The sequence below is a fragment of the Bufo bufo genome, chromosome 2, assembly GCF_905171765.1.
Source record: "Bufo bufo chromosome 2, aBufBuf1.1, whole genome shotgun sequence".
NCBI classification, from domain to species: domain Eukaryota; kingdom Metazoa; phylum Chordata; class Amphibia; order Anura; family Bufonidae; genus Bufo; species Bufo bufo.
Window position 1 is genome coordinate 144,946,159 of NC_053390.1, and position 22,230 is coordinate 144,968,388.

Here is a 22,230-nt window from a genome sequence, read left to right on the forward strand (position 1 = left end):
CCCTGCAAGAAGTTTGCGTCCAGTTATCCCGCTCGATGCTCATGAAGCTGAGGGACCAGATCAGACGCTCATGAAGCAGTTTATAGAAGGTGTCCTTGATGAACCTCTCAAACTCCAGCTGAAGATGCTGTCCATTCAGATGCCTATCCCGTTCATAGATTTTAAGAAGCTTGCAATTGGCATCCTGGGGGAAAATCACCACTCTGAACCGCCTGAAGATAGGAAGGCCTGGCCCATTCTGTGATCCGCAGCCCACAGCCAGATAGCAGTGTGGGGCCCAGACAACTGTCCCAGATGCTGTGGCAGCCCTGACTGTCCAAGTTTCCCTCCTAGCTGAGAATATGGAGAGGATTAGGAAGTAGCTAGAGCGACTGGAACAGCAGCCCAGGGCCAAGGAAGGGACCGCAACACCCAGAGACCATCCTCCACCCGGTCCACGAGAGGATCGACGTCGACTGATCGGTGGGTTGTCAAGCCCTCTGCATTGACACACCAGGAAACCGAAATGCCGGTATTGTCATAAGTATGGACACACTGAAGATAATTGCTGGCAGTTAAACGAATATCCCCTGAGGCCAAGGACTGCCCCTCAGGAGGAAGAATACTAGGTCCAGAAGATCCAGACTTCATGCCTAGATATGTGGTAGGCCGCTGTGTGATTGAAGTTAGCATCAACGGAGTAACGTTTTATGCTTTGATCAACACCGATCTCAAGTAACTACCATCCATGGATCCGCATTCGAAATATGCCGGAAAGTAGCCCAATTGACACAGTCCCAGAAATCCCGGATCCACATCAGAGCTATTACCAAACGGTACCCATCCTAGGTTATTGGGAAGCCGCCTTATGGATCCGAACTCCTACACCGGGGAGTAGTCGTGATCCAAGTTCCAGATGACGATGAAGAATCTGTTATCCTTAGAATGAATGTAATCGGGAACTGTTACACTGAAGTGCAAGAAGCCTTGAAGAAAATCCTACTAATGGCACCCAGTGCGACTCAACGTGTCATCAGCCAGACACTCCAAGTGCTAACCGCTCAACAAAAATTCTGTAACCGACAGGGAGAAATCTGCCGCGTTCGCATCAACGATGCTCAACCTATTAGACTTCAACCTTGAGCAGAGACCCTGGTGCCGAGCTTGCATTGGGGTCTGAGGTCAGGATTACCAGGCCCTCATGGAGCCCTTACAATTACAGGATCACCCTCTTGTCCGAGTCGACCAGGAGCCTGGTCACTGTGTCGCGTTGAAGAGTACCCATCCACATGGACAATCTAAGTGATGAAACTGTGGAACTAAAGAAATATTATCCAGTGGCGAGTCTACATCACGTCCATCTACAAGACGTCCTGGATTCCTCTACTGCTGCTGCACAGCAATCGCTTCAAACAGCAGATGCAGCCAATAATCAGTCTGAACAACCTTGGTGGGCCAAACTACACATTGGAGATGCCACCATCTTTGCCGAACAACTCAAAGGTGTGCTGGACTTAGCCAAGGAGCACCACCAAGTCTTCAGCAAACACCCCTTGGACTATGGTCAGACTCAAACCAATTTGATTAAGCAGACTATTCCAACTGGCACTCATCCTCCAATTAAAGAAAGATATAGGACTGTGCCTCCAGCTCTATACCTGCAGGTGAAGAATATATCCAGGATAGTCACAGCCCTTGGGCTGCCCCTTTAGCCCTGGTAAAGAAGAATGACGGAACGATCAGTTTCTGCATGGATTATCACAAAAGTAACAACATAACGCATACCCCTTGCCACGAATTGAGGAGTCTCTTGCAGCCCTGGAATCTGCTACCTATTTCTCAACCTTGGATCTAACCAGTGGCTACTGGCAAGTCCCCATGGCACCAGAGGATAAAGAAAAAAAACGTTTTCACTACCCCAATGGGTCTGTTCGAGTTCAACAACATGCCATTTGGGCTGTGCAATGCCCCTGTAACATTTGAGAGACTGATGGAAAGATGTCTTGGACACAAAAACTTTGAATCCATGTTGCTGTACTTGGATGATGTGATCGTCTACTCCAAGACTTATGAAGAGCATTTACAGCATTTAGCAGATGTATTCCAGACTCTGGCTCAACATGGATTGAAAGTCAAACCTTCAAAGTGTCACTTGTTGAAACCCCAAGTGAAATATCTGGGACATGTAAGTGCGGAAGGCGTGAAACCGGATCCTGACAAGATAGCGACAGTACAAAGCTGGCCCGCTCCTAAGACTGTCAAAGAGGTCAAGAGCTTCCTCGGATTTGCGAGTTACTATCGGAGATTTATCCCACACTTCGATCAAATTACGGAGCCCATCCAGGAGCTTTTGAAGGGTCATCCCAAAGGCAGTCATAATGCTAAAATACCTGTAGAGTGGAATGAAGAGAAAGAGATAGCTTTCCAACTACTAAAAGAAAAACTCACTGAACCACCAGTCCTGGGCTACCCTGACTATAGCCTGCCATTCAGTCTCTATACGGACACCAGTAAGAAAGGGTTAGGAGAAATATTATCTCAGACTTAAGCCGGAACCGAAAGAGTCATCGCCTACGCCAGCAGATCTTTACGAGAACCGGAGCGGAATGACCACAATTATAGCTCCTTTACACTGAAATTCCTGGCTTTGGGAATGGGCTGTAACTGAGAAGTTCAAGGATTATCTAGCAGCCATACCTTTCACTGTCTATACCGATAATAATCCACTGGCTCATTTGAACACTATGCCGTGGGAGCTCTAGAGCAAAGATGGGCGTCTAGACTGGCAAACTTCGACTTTACCATTAAGTACCGGACAGGCAAAGCTAATGACAACTCTGACACCTTTTCCAGGCTACCTGTCCGGAATTAACTAATTTCCAAAGATGATCAGTGGGAAGACGTGGAAATGCCTATGTTCTACTCCCGATTTGCCCGGCAGAAAGCTCTACGCACTATGCACCAGGTCTCCAAAGCCTCTAATGCTCCAGGAACCAGTGGTCCCTCACCTCCAGTTGAGAAAGAGCTCTGGCTCCAACTACAAGCAGAGAGTAGTTATCAGAGAACTGTTAGATTACTTTTCCAGTGGGAGAAAACCAGAGAGAATCCGGCAACGGAGAGCTGACTCTGAGCTACTTCGCCTCTGGCGACAACCGAGAATGCTCTTCATACAGAGAGATCTACTCAGAAGAACACTTGATGCAGTCACCTATGAGCGTCTTCATCAGATAGTGGTGCCCTAGAGAGACGCCAAGATGGTAATGGACATGTACCATAACAGGTCTGGAAAACCCAAAAGACGGAAGCCACCATCAGGCAACGTCTCTACTGGACTGGCATGAGAAGTGATATTGAAGCCTGGTGTCGGGAGTGTCCCACCTGTGCTGTGGCCAAAAGAGAAAGACATGATCAGCGAGCCCCTACAGTGAGTAAGAGTCCTCTGTAGATCAAATTTGAGTACTGATGCCAATTCCTGCAACCCCTGCATCTGCAGAACCAAGTCCAGTGGCCGATCCTCCTTCACAATTCCCAGACACTACTTCTACCCCCGGAGACTTGGAACTGTCCTTGCGGAGATCCCAACGGACCAACAAAGGAATCCCTCCTGCCCGTTATCAGGAATCCTTTGAAACGAGTGTTTAGTTATAGAGACAATAGGAGCCAAGCCATGGACACATCTTGAGAATATTGCCCCTTGTTTTGCGGTTATATTTTGTATTTGTTTTTCACCATTCCTTTTTGTGCCTGAACTTTATGGACTTCAAACTTCAACTATACCCCATGTGGATTACAAATAACTTTACAAACTCATGTGCAGGGGCATTGCTAGGTTAAAACATTCGGGGCCTGGGCCCCTGATGTTTTGTCCTAGGCCCTGAATGTCCTGCCTGCCTGCTAGATACAACTGTATTGCCATCCTCAGGACGGCAATACAATTGAATCTAATGCACTGAAAGAGCTGAAGGACCTGTGGTGACATTATGTGACCAGCAAAACAGGCAGTGGTTGAGAAGGACCTGCGATGATGTCACCATAATGTGACCAGTGCAGGAGAGGACGACAGTGAAGAGGAGGAGAAGCTGTGGGGATGTCTTCTACATAAGGAGAGGTAAGTGAAGGGAGAGGCAGAGCAATGCTGGGAGTTGTGGTTATTTAACTGGGACTGTATGTTAGAGCTGAAGGGAGGGATGTTATTTACATGGAACTGTTAGTTGGAGGTGGCTGTAGGCGGGAGTGATGTTATTTACATGGGACTCCTATGTTGAAGGGGGCTGGGCAGAGTGATGTTATTTACATGGGACTGTATGTTGGAGGCGGCTTTGGGAGGGAGTGATGTTATTTACATGGGTCTGTATGTCGGAGGGGGCTGGGGGAGGCAGTGATGTTATTTACATGGGCCTGTATGTTTATGGCGGCTGTGGGAGGGTGTGATGTTAGTTACATGGGACTCTATGGCAGAGGGAGGGAAAAAGTGTTATTCTGTTGGCATTCTTATTACTACTGGGGGCTCTATAGGAGGGACTTATAGATCCGCCTTATTTCTATTAAGAGCACTATGGGGGCCTTATTACTACTGAGTGGTCTGTAGAGAGCTTTATTAGCACTGGGGGAACAATAGGGGGGCCTTATTTGTACCAGGGACTCTGTGATGGCATTATTAATACTGAAGGGCTCTTCTACTTATGGGGGCACTCTTGTGGAGCATTATCACTGTTGGGGGCACTGTAGGGGGCAGTATTACTAAGGAGGGCATTCTAGAAGGGAATAACTATTGGTGGGACTATGAGGAGCACTATTACTATGGGGGGGGGCACTCATTTTCCTTCAGGATAGTATTTGGGGGTATTGGGGAGCACAGCGAGCAGCAGCATAAGGGTCCATTCACACGTCAGTATTTTGTAATCCGCATCCATTCCGCAAATTTGCGAAACAGAATGCAGACCCATTCATTTCAATGGCCCCGCAAAAAATGCATCCGTTGTTCCGTTCTGTTATGCGGATACGCAAAAAATAGAGCTTGTCCTACCTTCTATTGTCCGCAAAATGCGGCCCGTGGTCCCATTGTAGTTAATGGGTCTGCAAAAATGCGGATGACATGCACATGTCATCCGCAATTGCGGATCCGTTTCCAGGAAATAGAAAGACATTGTTTTTTAATACCCTACCAACATATATTCCTCCTTCCGTTTTTTTTGCGGAAAAAACAGAACAGATGCGGATGTACAATTGGTGAAAACAGAAGGTTTTTGCGGAAACACTGATCCGCAAAAAACGGAACAAAAGTCTGGAAAAGAAAAATACTGACGTGTGAATGGACCCTAACATTGTGGGAACTCCAGGTTGGGAGATGATGATAGAAAAGTGAGGAACCTAAGATGTCCGTGTGTCACACCCTGTGTGACGCTTTGCGATCCACAGCGATACTAGGAAATGGCAAATGCGCCATATTTCGCAATCACAGAGACACCAGAGCCTTTACTAAAAATCTTCTCTTTTCACTAAAGGAGTAATTCACAGAGCAGAGGTGCCATTATCACCACCTTGTGACAAACCTTTCCTGCCCAGGCCAAGTTGAGTAGCCATCAATCTAGTTCTCTTATGACAGAACCTCATAAACCTGGTCTTTGTGCAGCCATAGTGTCTCCAATACCAGCAGGGGTCTCACACCTTTAGCCTGGGCAGCGAGCTTCAGAAGAAAAGGACAGATCCTTATCACCCAGCTGGTTGGTACAGGAAGGAAGATGACCTGAAAGTCCCCTTCAATCCATAAGCTTCATATTTTTCCCATATTTTCCTAATATTTCAGGGGTTATGGAAATGTGAAAGGAACCATCTTTTCAGAGATGGTTTTGGTTTTTCTAACCCACCTTCTAGGAAACCAGCGGGCAAATCAGAGATTCCTGCTCTGAGATATAAAGGTTCTCAGGCACCCTGTATTATCTTTTAGTCGTATTTGTTATCAGATGATGCGTAAAATTTTACTGATTATCAAAATCCACTATATTTGTTGATTGGACTTACGGGATATGGAGAAATGGGCAAAGCAAAGATTCTGCCATATTTTCTCCCTATGGGGCAAAGGACTGCCCCTGTTCAAATTACACAAGGCTGGACCTGAACGTGTCATAACCACTCCCCGCTTCAGAGTGGGTAAAAACAGTGACACACTCAGGTCCTGCGTCCTTCTTCTACCATCTGACGTCGACTAACATCACGACCGCCCGCTGGACACGGGCACACCCCACCATCTTGGATTATTATACAAAGACTTTGCCTTTTACTGGACACTACCACGGTAATTCTGAACTTACAGACATTCTATTCCCTTCCACCTCTTACCTATTTCTATCCAAACCAATCTGTTCAACTGGCCGGTATATTTATCTGTCAGCTTTAATATATATATTTTTGTGTATAGTTTTAGAATAAAAAACTAACGATTTCATCGTTCCAGTGCTAAGAACTCTGTCCTCAGAAGACATACTACCAAATTGTTTTATTTTTATAAATTGTTAATTTACTAGCTAGGTTGCAAATAACCGTTTCGTCCCTTTAGGATTAGCTAGCCGGGGTCTCTTCGCCCCGATTCAATACGAAGAGTGGTGGCAGCAAATTAAGTTGATTTCCAGCGTGAAATCAGTAATTTTATTTTTACCGATTGTACATACAATCGTGATTGTATCATGTATGGGCACACCAACCAATCTTAAACGTCTTCTGTGCTCACAGTGGATTCGCCTCCAGAAGTCTCTAGTGGAGACCTGTATGGCAACTGTGGCTTAGTACGACGGGATTGGCGGGTGGTTGTCACATTGTTGGCAGCTAGTGGGATAGCAGAACCCAAAACCAGGCAGAAGTCAGCTTTTGGGAGATCAGAGCACAAAGAACTGACAAGTGCATCTTTTTGAGCAATCATAACAATAGGACAGCGGTTACTTAGTATCCTGTCCTGCGGAACTTGAGTTCCGGGTGCAAAACGGTACACATTGATAGGAATAGATTGGTTTACATTTCCCCACCTTTTCTTTGCTATATCCTATTCTTTTTCTGTTCTTTTCTGAATGTCTGACCACGTTCCAAATTACCTAAGTTGGTCTGTCGCCGACTTACAAGCCGTGTGTGATTCGCAAGGCATTGCCATTCTACACAAAAATCGATCACAGCTGATCGAAGCTTTGACGGAGAGAGACGGCCAAGCGATGGAGGATTCCAATCCCATGCGGGAGGCTTCGCTGCCCCTTCGTTCAACGTCACCCAGCATCGCCAGCTATGGGAGTGCTGAGGTTGCTACTTCAGCTCCGGGTGATGCAGGTACCCTGGAGAACAGCATGTCCACAGCTCCTGCTAACCCTCAGCAAGGAACAAGCAGCTCTGGACTAAACTTCACTGCCTTGGGCCCTATGAGCCAGCAGTTGTTACCGGGCCTGACTGGCGCGGATTTGCGTTTATACCTGGAGATGCAGCTCGAAAGAGAGGAGCGACAGCAGCAAAGAGAGGAGCAACAGCATCAGTTCCAGCTTCAGATGCAGCAGCAAAGAGAGGAGCAACAGCATCAGTTCCAGCTTCAGAGAGAAGCGCTGCAACACCAGCGTGCACTAGAACTGGCCCAAATGAGACAGGTCGAGCGGTCTTCCTCTCCTCACACTCCTGCTGCAGGAGGCATTCCTCTACCCGTGGTCCCCAAAGCAAGGTTTCCAGTTATAGAGAAAAACGGGGACATTGATTTATATTTACGCTCGTTTGAGAGAGCGTGCCGCCAGTTCTGCATCCCTGAGGATCAGTGGGCTCTACCCCTGACGCCTCAGCTGACTGGTAAAGCGCTGGATGCTTTTGCAGAACTACCCACAGACCAAGATTGCGATTATCAGACTATCAAGGATGCCATAATTGCTAAGTTCCAGTTAACCCCTGAGGTTTACCGGAGAAAGTTCCGTGCCATCCAGAAAGGATCCACAGACTCTTACGCGGATGTGGCTAGCCGCTTATGCACCACATTCCGCCAATGGACTAGAATTCTTAAAGAAAAGACTTATGCTAACCTTGAGGATTTGATGATCCATGACCAACTCCTTGCGATATGCCCTACAGATGTGAGACAGTTTGTGCTGGAGCGCAAGCCCCTGTCTGTGAAAGAAGCTGCTGAGCTGGCAGACATGTTTGTCGCAACCCGGGTACCGGACATTCGCAAACCTGTGATGACGGACATCCGCAGGCCGGTGGTATCAGACATCCGCAAACCCCTGGTACCTGACAGCCGCAAAACTCCAGTACCCAACCAGGACAGAGCCATGTCCCAGAACTGGAGAGAAGGCAGGCCCGCTGGCCCTGTGAACCGTGATACAACCAGGCCCTGGTGTGAGCTGTGTCGCAGGCCCGGTCACACCAAGCAAACCTGTTACGCAGGGAAGCCGGCCCAACCTCCTAGCACCACGACGACGCCAAGCCCTAAGGGGGCCAACGCTTCCACACCTACCTCGTCTGCTGTATTGCTGGTCGGAGGACCCAAGGTGCACAGCGGATCCCAGAATCGCCAGCCTGTCACTGTGAACGGCCAGACTGTCATCGGATTCCGTGATACCGGTGCAGATGTCACCTTGGTCCGTTCACATCTTGTTACGGAGAAGGATATCCTTCCAGGAAAGTACCTCGCTCTGACCGGAGTTGGGGGCACTCGCACTCATGTGGCCCAAGCCCAAGTCACCATTTATTGGGGAATGGGATGGCAAAAGCGGGTTGTTGGGGTCCTGGATGATATTCCCGTTGCCACAGTGCTTGGCACTGATTTGGGCACCCTTGTTTCCCATTACGAATACCCTGCAAGCGCGCAGGAGGCCCAAGCAGGACTCCCTGACCAAAACCAGGTACTGTACCGCTCTTTGGGGAAACAGGGAGACGGGGACACTTTGCCTGCTATTTTTACTGTCCCTAACGCACCTAGGGAGGTATCAGATTTAAATGTACAAGCAACCGAATGTCATTTGCCTACTTCTGCACCTGTCATTGTTGATCCGAATGCGTGTGTTAGTGGTAGCAATGGTGATATAAATGATGCTGTACCTGTTCTGGCCATTACACGTTCCATGGCCAGCCGCCTGAACTCAGAACCGACCGAAGGGACCCCCTCAGGCGATTCTGACCCTCAGGCAGATGACAATGCGAGAACGACCTTTTCATGTGATGATGATGATTGTGTCACTGTGCTGGTAGACGCTTCCAGTGTCGCCAGTAACCTGGGCTCAGATGGGGCTGCGGGGACAGAACCAGCCGTCCCTCCACCCACCTCTGACCCCAGCATTGAAGGTAACTCTCCACAGCTGACTTCATATGTCACTGGTCAGCTGGAGGAGCCCGGTGGCGCTGCATTCGTGCAGGCCTTGAAGGGTGACCCTAGTCTGGAGGCCCTTAGGGCCCAAGCCGGCCAGCCTCCAGGTGAGGGCACTCCATATAAAATCTATTGGGAGAACAACCGACTGTACTGTGAAGCTGTGCAGCCTACAAAAGGTGGCGCAGGTGAGAACACGAGACAGCTGGTAGTCCCTAGGGAATTTCGGGCACAGGTGCTCAAAGCAGCCCACGACATTCCACTTGCAGGACATTTGGGAATCAGAAAGACCCACAAACGTGTTCAGAACAATTTTTACTGGCCCACGATGGGAACGGACATAAGTAAGTACTGCCGATCGTGTACCACTTGCCAGAGGGTTAAGAAGGCTGGAGGACCCCGCAAAGCTCCTTTGCAGCCACTGCCAGTGATCACAGAGCCCTTCCAGAGAGTGGCAGTGGATATAATTGGTCCCCTTCCCATTCCTAGCAGTTCTGGCAAGCGCTACATCTTAACGGTCGTGGACTATGCCATCCGTTATCCAGAGGCGGTAGCACTGTCTTCCCTTAGGTCGGCCACGGTGGCGGACGCCTTGATCGGGATTTTCTCGCGTGTATGTTTCCCCGCCGAGATGATCTCTGATCAGGGCTCTTGCTTCATGTCGGAGTTAATGGAAGCCCTCTGTGAGAGGATGCAAATCAAGCACACCACTTCCAGTGCGTATCACCCGCAAACCAACGGCCTTTGCGAACGTTTTAACGGAACGTTAAAGCAAATGCTGGCCACGTTCGTGGAATCGCAGGGGAAGGACTGGGAGCGGCACCTGCCTCATTTGCTGTTCGCTTACAGAGAAGTGCCCCAGGAGTCCACTGGGTTCTCACCCTTTGAACTCCTATATGGATGAGACGTCCGAGGGCCCTTAAAACTGATTCGGGAGACCTGGGAGGGAAAAGGTGACCCCTCAGAAGTCTCTGTGGTTGAATATGTCCTAAAATTTCGGGACAAGATGGAGTCCCTCATGACCATAGTGACGGAAAACCTTGCAAAGGCACAGGCCAAACAGAAGGCTTGGTATGATCAGCATGCCAGAGAGCGGTCATACCAAGCAGGTCAGAAGGTATACGCCCTACTCCCTGTCAGGCAGAACAAATTGCAGGCTGCCTGGGACGGGCCATACACCATTCTGAAATAGGTGAACCCAGTCACTTACCTAGTGAGTCTCGGGGGTAAGCGACAGAAACTGTTCCACGTGAACATGTTAAAAGCACACGAGGAAAGAGAGCAGTATGTATTAGCAGTGTGTAGCCAGCTAGAACCCGAAGAGCCAGATCCACTGATAGACTTGCTAGCAGAGCTACGAGACGTGGCAGATGATTGGAACATCAACCCCCACCTCTCGTACCCACAGAAGCTTCAGCTCACCACTCTCCTGAGTGCGCACAGCGCCACATTCTCAGGCATCCCTGGCCAAACCAACCTAGCAGCTCACCGAGTTGACACAGGGACCCACAAGCCCTTATGGCAGGGCCCCTATCGCACCTCACCCGAAGTGCAGGCTGAGATCAAACGAGAGATTGATGAGATGCTACAGTTAATGGTCATCCAGAAATCCTCTAGTCCATGGGCTGCCCCGGTTGTTTTAGTCCCCAAAAAGGACAAGACAACCCGGTTCTGTGTCGACTATCGGAGACTGAATGACATCACCATAACCGATGCGTATCCCATGCCTCGAATTGATGAATTGCTGGATCAGCTGGCGTCCGCCAGCTATCTAACAATCATGGACTTGAGCCGTGGATACTGGCAGATTCCGCTTGCGCCAGAGGCGAGAGCGAAATCCGCATTCATCACCCCTTTTGGCCTCTATGAGTTTACTCGTATGCCCTTTGGGATGAAGAATGCGCCCGCCACATTTCAGCAGGCCATGAATGAACTGTTGGAAGGAATGCAAGGTTATGCCCTCGCATATCTGGACGATATAGCCATATATAGTCCAACCTGGGAAGATCACCTTGACCATCTGTCACAGGTACTGGGAAGACTGTCCGCTGCCAATCTGACCATTAAGCCCAACAAATGTCAGATTGCCATGACAGAGGTTCAGTACCTTGGACACAGAGTAGGCAGCCAGACCCTGAAACCTCAGATAGGGAAGGTCGATGCCATTGTAGCATGGCCACGGCCTAACACCAAAAAACAAATACAGGCATTTCTGGGAACGGCAGGGTACTATAGGAAGTTTGTTCCATCCTATAGTACTCTGTCCTTCAAGCTCCCGACTTCTCCCGTCAGTTCCTAGTACGAACTGACGCCTCAGACCACGGTCTGGGAGCCGTCCTTAGTCAGGTGGACGCAACGGGAATGAGCACCCTGTCCTCTACCTGAGCCGAAAACTACTTCCGCGGGAAACCGCATACTGCACCACTGAGAAAGAGTGCCTAGCGATCGTATGGGCCCTACAGAAATTACAGTCGTACCTATATGGACGATCCTTCATGGTCATCACAGATCACAACCCTCTCAGCTGGCTGAAACATACTTCTGGTACCAACGGAAAACTTCTCCGTTGGAGCTTAGCGCTCCAACAGTACGATTTCACGATTCAGCACAAACCGGGAAGTTGCCATCAGAATGCTGACGGACTTTCCCGCTGTAACGAGCTCAAATAGGGAGTTGGGATTGCTTCAGTCCCAGTCTTGCTGACCACTCCTTCCCCAATCTTCCAAAGGGGGGAGGTGTGACGCTTTGCGATCCACAGCGATACTAGGAAATGGCAAATGCGCCATATTTCGCAATCACAGAGACACCAGAGCCTTTACTAAAAATCTTCTCTTTTCACTAAAGGAGTAATTCACAGAGCAGAGGTGCCATTATCACCACCTTGTGACAAACCTTTCCTGCCCAGGCCAAGTTGAGTAGCCATCAATCTAGTTCTCTTATGACAGAACCTCATAAACCTGGTCTTTGTGCAGCCATAGTGTCTCCAATACCAGCAGGGGTCTCACACCTTTAGCCTGGGCAGCGAGCTTCAGAAGAAAAGGACAGATCCTTATCACCCAGCTGGTTGGTACAGGAAGGAAGATGACCTGAAAGTCCCCTTCAATCCATAAGCTTCATATTTTTCCCATATTTTCCTAATATTTCAGGGGTTATGGAAATGTGAAAGGAACCATCTTTTCAGAGATGGTTTTGGTTTTTCTAACCCACCTTCTAGGAAACCAGCGGGCAAATCAGAGATTCCTGCTCTGAGATATAAAGGTTCTCAGGCACCCTGTATTATCTTTTAGTCGTATTTGTTATCAGATGATGCGTAAAATTTTACTGATTATCAAAATCCACTATATTTGTTGATTGGACTTACGGGATATGGAGAAATGGGCAAAGCAAAGATTCTGCCATATTTTCTCCCTATGGGGCAAAGGACTGCCCCTGTTCAAATTACACAAGGCTGGACCTGAACGTGTCATAACCACTCCCCGCTTCAGAGTGGGTAAAAACAGTGACACACTCAGGTCCTGCGTCCTTCTTCTACCATCTGACGTCGACTAACATCACGACCGCCCGCTGGACACGGGCACACCCCACCATCTTGGATTATTATACAAAGACTTTGCCTTTTACTGGACACTACCACGGTAATTCTGAACTTACAGACATTCTATTCCCTTCCACCTCTTACCTATTTCTATCCAAACCAATCTGTTCAACTGGCCGGTATATTTATCTGTCAGCTTTAATAGATATATTTTTGTGTATAGTTTTAGAATAAAAAACTAACGATTTCATCGTTCCAGTGCTAAGAACTCTGTCCTCAGAAGACATACTACCAAATTGTTTTATTTTTATAAATTGTTAATTTACTAGCTAGGTTGCAAATAACCGTTTCGTCCCTTTAGGATTAGCTAGCCGGGGTCACTTCGCCCCGATTCAATACGAAGAGTGGTGGCAGCAAATTAAGTTGATTTCCAGCGTGAAATCAGTAATTTTATTTTTACCGATTGTACATACAATCGTGATTGTATCATGTATGGGCACACCAACCAATCTTAAACATCTTCTGTGCTCACAGTGGATTCGCCTCCAGAAGTCTCTAGTGGAGACCTGTATGGTAACTGTGGCTTAGTACGACGGGATTGGCGGGTGGTTGTCACACCCTGCAGAGACGAGGCGGCTGAGAGAAGTTGTACGGACCAAATGGAGAAAATGATGACAGAGAAGATCTCCATTGGAGGAGACGTTACCTGGAGGCACTGGATGTAACAGGTATGTGATGCTGTATAGCAAGTACAGCAAAATGCGATGTGTGGGGGGAGGGGGGATGGTGACTTAGAGAACTGGGCCATATTCATTTGGGCTTGGGCCCCGGATCTTTTGAGACCCTAGCAACGCCCCTGCTCATGTGGATTACAAATGACATTTTGCATTATATGTTCCCGTTTTGCGACGTTACAAGCAAGCACCCAAAGAATAGACTCAAACATATACCTGAGCTCTTTGTGATTTCTACTGTGATATTTTTGCACTAACATTTGAAAGTTTCAGCAACTTTCAAGCACCTTAGCCCATTGTATGGACACTTTCACAAGTACAATGTGACCTCTTTTGCACTCTAAATGGACTTTATATTGCTAGTCAGATAGTTAGCGTTTTTGCTTTATTACTCATACGGACTGCCTCTGAGGACTTAAAAGTACTAATGGTCCTGTATTTCTCTTGTGTTAGCTAGAAAGCCTAGGTATTTGTAATGTATTGTTGCTGCACAGGTAGGACCAAGTGGTAAAGTCACAAGCAGGTCTAACACTTTGAAAGGGTAACCCGCTGCTAATCTGTGTGTTTTGAGGAGATAGTCCTCAGGAAAATATGGGAGAATAACAGTTCCTCCTCCAATTTGTCTGTGTTCTAAGGTCTTGCGCACCGATTTATGGATATCTATGTTTTAGCTACCTGTTTCAATCATCAAGGTGACTAAGCGTAAAGCATAATTAGACCTTGTTGCTGGAAGGGAACACCGGATAAAGGCACTCTTCTATCTGCGGGCCTTTCATTGCATAGTGGTGGGATAACCGAGTAAAGACACTCCCGCGCTTCCTTTGGTGCTCATGGCCAGAACACTCCAAAGTTAGTCAGGAATGAGCGCTCAGAGCACACCTGTTTGGCAGTGATGGCCAGTTCGCTGTGTTCGCCCGCGAACACATGCGGGCTGCCATCTTAACTCACAAGTCCGGCAATGCACAGGTAAGCCCTTACCTGTGCCTGCGCCGCAAGCCGGTCTGAAACAAATGCGGTCACCGGGAGCAGGCAGTTCCGAGAACAGCCCGATGAAGGCCCCCGGTGGCTGTTCTCGGAACTGCCTGCTCCCAGTGACCGCATTTGTTTCAGACCGTCTCGCGGAGCAGGCACATGTAAGGGCTTACGTGTGCATCGCTGGACTTGTGAGTTAAGATGGCAGCCCGCATGTGTTCGGGGGTGAACACGGCAAACTGGCCATCACTGCTGTTTGGTTCTCTGGTTATACTTGAGAGGGAAACTGTTCTCAGACACCCTACTCATCCTGGCAGAGACCTTGTGGTAGTGGTTGCTACATCAGTTAGTAGCTGTATATACAGTCTAATGCAGCACTCTAACCACTTCACATCCGGGCTATTTGCCCCCTTCCTGACCAGGCCTAATTTTGCAAATCTGACATATCTCACTTTATGTGGTAATAACTTTGGAACGCTTTTACTTATCCAAGTCATTCAGAGATAATAGTTTTTTCGTGAAACATTGTACTTCATGGTAGTCATAAATTTGAGTCAATATATTTCACCTTTATTTATAAAAAAAATCCCAAATTTACCAAAAATTAAAAAAAAATTGCAATTTTCTAAATTTCTATTTCTCTGCTTTTAAAACAGAAAGTGATACCTCATAAAATATTTATTACTTAACATTCCCCATATTTCTACTTTATGTTGGCATCATTTTGGAAATGTCATTTTATTTTTTTAGGACGTTAGAAGGCTTAGAAGTTTAGAAGCAATTCTTAAAATTTTTAAGAAAATTGCCAAAACCCACTTTTAAGGACCAGTTCAGGTCTGAAGTCACTTTGTGGGGGCTTACATAGTGGATACCCCCATAAATGACCCCATTGTAGAAACGACACCCCTCAAGTTACTTAAAACCGATTTTACAAACTTTGTTTACCCTTTAGGCGTTCCACAAGAATTAAAGGAAAATGGAGATCAAATTTCACTTTTTTGGCAGATTTTCCATTTTAATACAATTTTTTCTTTAACACATCGATGGTTAACAGCCAAACAAAACTCAATATTTATTACCCAGATTCTGCGGTTTACAGAAACACCCCACATGTGGTCATAAACTGCTGTATGGGCACACGGCAAGGCGCAGAAGAAAAGGAGCGCTTGTTTTAGCACAGTTTTTTAAAATTTATTTTTACAGCGTTCACCTGAGGGGTTCAGTCCAGTGACATTTTTATAGAGCAGATCGTTATGGACGTGGCGATACCTAATATGTATACTTTTTCTTATTTATTTAAGTTTTACACAATATTAGCATTTTTGAAACAAAAAAAATATGTTTTAATGTGTCCATGTTCTGAGAGCAATATTTTTTTTATTCTTTGAGCGATTTTCTTATGTATGGGCTCATTTTTTGTGGGATGAGGTGACGGTTTTATTGGTACCATTTGTGGGACATACACCTTTTTGATCACTTGGTTTTGCACTTTTTGTGATGTAAGGTGACAAAAATGGCTTTTATTTTTACACAGTTTTTTTTTTTTTTTACGGTGTTCACCCGAGGGGTTAGATCATGTGATATATTTATAGACCCGACCGTCATGGACGCGTCAATACCAAATATGTCTATTTTATTTTATGTTTTCTATTTTTAACATTTTTTTTTTATTCCTTACATGGGGAATTTTTTTTTACATGTGAAACCTTTTTTTTTTTTAAACTTTGTGTCCCCCATAAGGTCATTCAAGACCTTTGGGGGACATTTGCATAACTTTTTTTTTTTTTTCACTGTTGATTTCTCCTGTAACTGGGGCTGACATAGGAGCCCTAGTTACAGGAGAAATGCACCCCCCAGAGAGGCTGTACAGCGCAATACAGTGCTGTACAGCCTTAGTGCAGGGCTGATCGAGGTCTCTGAAAGACCTCACAGCTCCTGCATTCTCCCTGCCCCGGCGATCACATGACCGCTGGACCTGAACAGGAAGCGCATAGCGCTTCCTGCTCTGTATACACAGCTCTCGGTGAGCGCTGTGTATACAGCGATCTAGAAGGCAGGGACACCTGGGAACTGTCCCTGCCTTTTTAGCGTGCAGCTGCGATCTCTGAATGGACGTTTTAAAACGTCCATTCCGAGATAGAGAACCACCTCCCGGACGTTTATATTCAATGGGCAGACGGGAGGTGGTAACTTACCTTGGGTACCCTTGGAACTTACCCTAAGCACAAGCCGAGGGCGGCTTGCCTCTTAAGTAAGGGGGAATGTAACACTCCCAAGTGGCATTACCACTCCTACATCCTGCTTCTGTCTGTATATGCAATAACCAAGTCCTCTTATGCCTTTATTCCAGGTCCTCCATGTAGTGTGCATTTCTTCCTATGCATTAGTGTTTGTTCATGTAATAACCTGGTTCCCCAGCGGGTGGCAGCATACTTGGCAGCGCTATTCTACAGAGGGTGGAACCTGGCTTTCCAGCTCTCTTATATTTTCCTCTAAGGAGAAAGTAGAATCTAGTTCAGGCATGCTCAACCTGCGGCCCTCCAGCTGTTTCAAAACTACAACTCCTAGCATGCTCGAACAGCCTACAGCTATCAGCCTACAGCAGGGCATTGTGGAAGTTGTAGTTTTACAACAGCTAAAGGGCTGCAGGTTGAGCATCCCTGATCTAGATAGAACGTTAGTTCCTGTACTCCATGCTGTAGGGAGAAACGCAGACGCTCGTCCCTGTGGGACTGAGCTCTCCCTAAAAGCCAGCCAGGACAAGAAGTTCCTAGGATCATAGTGAGAGACAGACTTAGAACAACAACATCAAGCAGAAAGGAAAGCATTCCTAATTAATATTGCTGACATAGCAGAACTGAGAGAGTACACTACAGATTCAGCAGAGAGAAGTTTGTTTTGTAAAAGTAATTTGCCTGCCAAAGTCCTGCTAAAACCCTGTTGGGAACCAAGACAAGTTCTGTGGATTGTTTGGATTATCGTTTATGCAAAGTAAAGCAACTGTTGAACTTCCATACAACCAAGTCTGGACTCAACTTTATTTCTACACTATCCAAGTTAACTACGCTTTTGCATTGCTTCGGACGGCCACGTCTTGGATCCAACTGTATCCAGGTAAGGAGCACCATGACATGTGCAACACAACCTCTTCAGGGATATTGTGGTCACTTCTACACCACCCTGGCAATCCTACACCTGGGTATCAACGCTTCACTTAAAGGCAGCTTTGTGCTTCTGTTGCTGGAAGGCAACTGGCGTCACGACAGCTTACTCTGTCAGAGGGACATATAATCTAAAAAAAAAACTTAAAGGGTAAGGGATATCCCAAACCCGTCCGTTACAGCAGCGCCTGCATCACGCCAGCCAATTCTGGTTTGTGCAGGCGCAGCCGCGCTGGAAGTGGAGAAACAGACTCTGAGAAGCACAGCTGTGCTGAGGTGCGAACTGGTCTGTGCTATGGGCTGCCAGGATGGCTGAAAGGGCTGGTGCTGCTGATTTTAAAAGAGGTTAATAATAACTACTGTGTGGGTCCTGGGAACAGCTGAAAGGGGGGAATAAATAAATGTGAAGAGGGGACTAAAAGGGGTTAATAAATACTGTGAATGGGGGACTGCTCAGGGGTTAATAACTACTGTGAAAGGCCCATCACAGTAGTTATTAACCCCTTTCAGCAGTCCCCCATTCACAGTATTTATCAACCCCTCGGGGGACTGCTGAAAGGGGTTAATAACTTCTGCGAAGGGGGGAATGGCTGGCTCCAGTACACCCCACGTGCCCTCCAGTACAGCCCCTAGCCCCTCCACAAGTTTTTCCCTCTCCTCCCCCTGTTTTTATCCTGGCCGGCAATGGGGGCGTGGCTTCATGGAGATGGGCTTGGTTTATTGGTTTGGGGGCATGGCCTGTGAGGTCTGGCTTTCTGGGGTGAAGCCAGTGGCTACTCTAGCAGGGCATTGTGGAAGTGTGTGTGGACGTCACTGATTATTTTGCCCTTCCTCTGATCCATCAGAACAATAACCCACAAAAAACGGATCCTGTCTGTGGAGTATCCACGTGGAGGTGGCAGCAGCATGAGGAGGCCACAGAGTGGCAAGGTGACATAGTGTGAAGGTGGCAGCATGAGGAGACCCACAAAGTAGCCCAATGACAGAGTCTGTAGGTAGCGGCAGTATCAGGAGGCCACAGAGTGGCCAGGTGACATAGAGTGGAGGTTGGAGCAGCAGGAGGAAGACTTCAGGAACCGCTTGACAACCAGATTGAACACATGTGCCATGCAGGGGGCGCATAGTTCTGCCCTCCTTGACGCAGCGCCAACATATTGTTTTTCCTGTTGTCGGTCACCATGGTTCTGATTTTCAGTTGTCGCGGAGAAAGCCAGGATTCGATTTCTTGCTGAAGGACATGGAGCAGTTCCTCCCCTGTGTGACTCAGTTCGCTCCCCAGGCAAAGAGGTGCAGAACAGCGTGACACCGCCATACCTTGCACATGTGGTATGCTGGAGGGGCACTGTGCATTGTCCCTGCAGTGGAGGCTGAGGACAGAGTGGATGATGAGGAGGCAAAGGTGGACATTGTCGGTGGACCAACGGCATGGCAACGTGGAGGCGGAAGCGGCGTCACCTGACCGTAGTTACAGCTCCACACATCGGCGCTGCTTTGCACTTTGGCAGACACAGGCTCAGGGACTGGCCCACCTTCTGTTCTTCATGTGTATGCAGGGCTGGTACTGCCTTTTTGGCAAAGAAATGACGGCTTGGGTCTCTCCACCTCGGCTCGGCACAAGCCATCAGTTCTCTGAAAGGTGCAGAGTCCACCACTTGGAAAGGGAGGGACTGCAGCACCAGCAACTTGGACAGGAGCACATTCAGCTTCTGCACTGTTGGATGAATGCACGCATACTGGCAATCATTTCGGTAATTGATTGCTGACGGGATGCGTGACGAGGAGTAGGAGGAGGAGGAGCAGGAGCATCAGGACCGGCAGATGATGGGAAGGACAGACAGCTCCCTTTGGCTGAGGTGGTGGAGCCTTGACTGCCAGAAACCGGGTGCATGCCAGTGGGTAATGTAGCGGTTGCTGGGGCAGGCTGGACCACCACATCGGAGCCACGATTGTCCCAGGCCACTTTATGGCGACGCTGCATATGTTGACGCAGTGCCGTAGTGCCAACATTGGCACCCTGGCCATGCTTCACCCTCTGCCCACAGATTCTACATACGGCCACGTTCACCTCCTCCAGCGGCTTTAAAAAAAACTGCCACACCGCCGAGTAGGTGATTTTACCCCCAACACTACGCACTGATTGACTGCTACTACCTCTGCCTCCTTGAGCCCCTGCACCGCTACTTCCTGGGCAGGTAAGCTCCTGCGAAGGGGGTGGTCTACCCCAGGTGCGTTTGGCTCCCAACCTCCCACTGCTGCCACCCTGTTGACTCCTGGCTCACGGGCAAGCTGACACCCTCTTCTCCCGATGATGATGAAGCCTCTTCGTCACCCGGCTTCCAAGTGCGATCAGCTACATCATCATCATCGAGTAGTGTCTGCACGTTACTGATGTCCTCCTCAACCGTCTCTGGGTCAGGAGCCTGACCGCTCTGAACACCAGCTCCCACGCCACTTTCCTCATCACTACTAGCGGAGGAAGTTGTGGATGTCTCTTCCACATCTTGGCTGGGAAGTAGCTGCTGACTGTCCTCTAGTAGCTCTTCCTTGCTGAAAAGTGGAGCAGAGCCTACAGCATATAATGCTTCTCGCAGTGAGGGAACAGAAAGGGAGAGAGGTAGGTTGAGGACAGGTGAAAGCACAGGGCCTTCTCCCGGGCCATGCCAACTAGGGTTGTGTCTGACAAACCCACTGACTCTTGGCTGGGGGTGTCTGATGTAAATTGCAACGAAGTTGAAGATCAAGTCAATCAATCAAGAACCGCTGAGTTGCTGGTCACGACACGACCGCTAGCTAACACTAGGAGCTCAGGCCTCTGGAAGTCTGGAAGTGACCCCTGCTGCCACGGCCCCTTACTCTGCTGCGACCTCTGCCTGCGCCAGAAACATTTAGGCCTCTGCCACTCCTCTGTGCAGGGCCTGGCACTTCTTTGCCTGACATACTGTTAGATCAAATAACCAAATGCTAGATCAAATATTTTTTATTTCCACACTAATACACAGCAAACAGGGCTTTAGACTATATCACTGCACTGCTGAATGGCAATTAGGCCCTAATTTTTTTTAATTTTTACAAAAAAAAGCTTTTCAACAGATAAGCACAACCTTAAACGGCAAATATATTTGTTATTTCGCCAGTAATACACGGCAAAGTGGGCTGTAAAATATCTCACTGCACCGCTGAGCGGCAAAGATATTTTTCCTTTTTCCACTAATAAACGCAAAAAAGGGCTTTAAAACAGTTAACTGCACCGCTAGAAGGCAATTAGGCCCAAGTTTTTTCTATTTTTACACAAAAGGCTTTTCTACAGATAAGTCCAACTATGAACGGCGAATATATTTGTATTTCGCCAGTAATACACGGCAAACTGGGCTGTAAAATATCTCACTGCACCGCTGAACATCAATTAGGCCCAAGTTTTTTTTATATTTTTACACAAAAGGCTTTTCAACAGATAAGTACAACTATGAACGGCAAATATATTTGTATTTTGCCAGTAATACACGGCAAAGCGGGCTGTAAAATATCTCACTGCACCGCAGAGCGGCAAAGATATTTTTCCTTTTTCCACTGATAAATGCAAAAAAAGGGCTTTAACCACCTCCGGACCGCCTAACGCAGGATTGCGTTCCGGAGGTGGCAGCGCTGCGCAGAGTCACGCATATACGCGTCATCTCGCGAGACGCGAGATTTTGCTCAAAGCCGGCCCGCGCATGCGCATCGCGGGCCGGCAAAATTAAAAGAAGTATTTCGTCACCAGCCTGCCAGCAACGATCATTGGCTGGCAGGCTGGCGATTTTCAGAAAAATCCAATCCAAAGTCATATAACAGATCATATTAGTAAATATGATCTGTTATATGGCTTGTCTGCTCCTGTGCTGGTCCTTTTCGTCGGTTGGATCCAGCACAGGAGCAGACTGAACTGTGAGTAGCACCAACACTACACCTTAGCCCCATATCACCCACCTGCACCCCAATTAACCCTTTGATCACCCCTTTGATCGCCCCTGTCAATCACTAGTGAAAGGAAAAAAAGTGATCAGTGTAAACTGTCACTTTTTTTTTTTCACTGGTATTGGCTGTTAGGTTTTAGGGATAGTTTAGGCCCCTTGGTTAGGTAGTTAGCGTCAGTTAGCGCCCACCCCACCGCACCGCAGTCACTTTTATTCGCTGTTTAGCGTATCGCTAATCAGCATTTGTACTTTTATAGTATCTGTAAGTGATCAAAACTGATCACGGTCAGATCTATAATAGTATTAGTGTCACTTTAGTTCGCCCTCCACCCAAAACGCAGTGTTTGCCCGATCAGGCCTGATCGGTCGCCCACACGTGCGTTCACCCACGCCCGCCCCACCGCAGTGACAAAAAAAATATATTTTTTGATCACTGCACATTCATTTTACACGCACTGCGGCGATAAAAAAATCAGTTTTGATATTTTTTATCAACCGCAGCGGCCTCCGGTACTTCGCTAGCCTCCCCTTTGTAAGACAGGTTTGCTTTTTTTCTTGGGTAGTCTCAGGGAATACC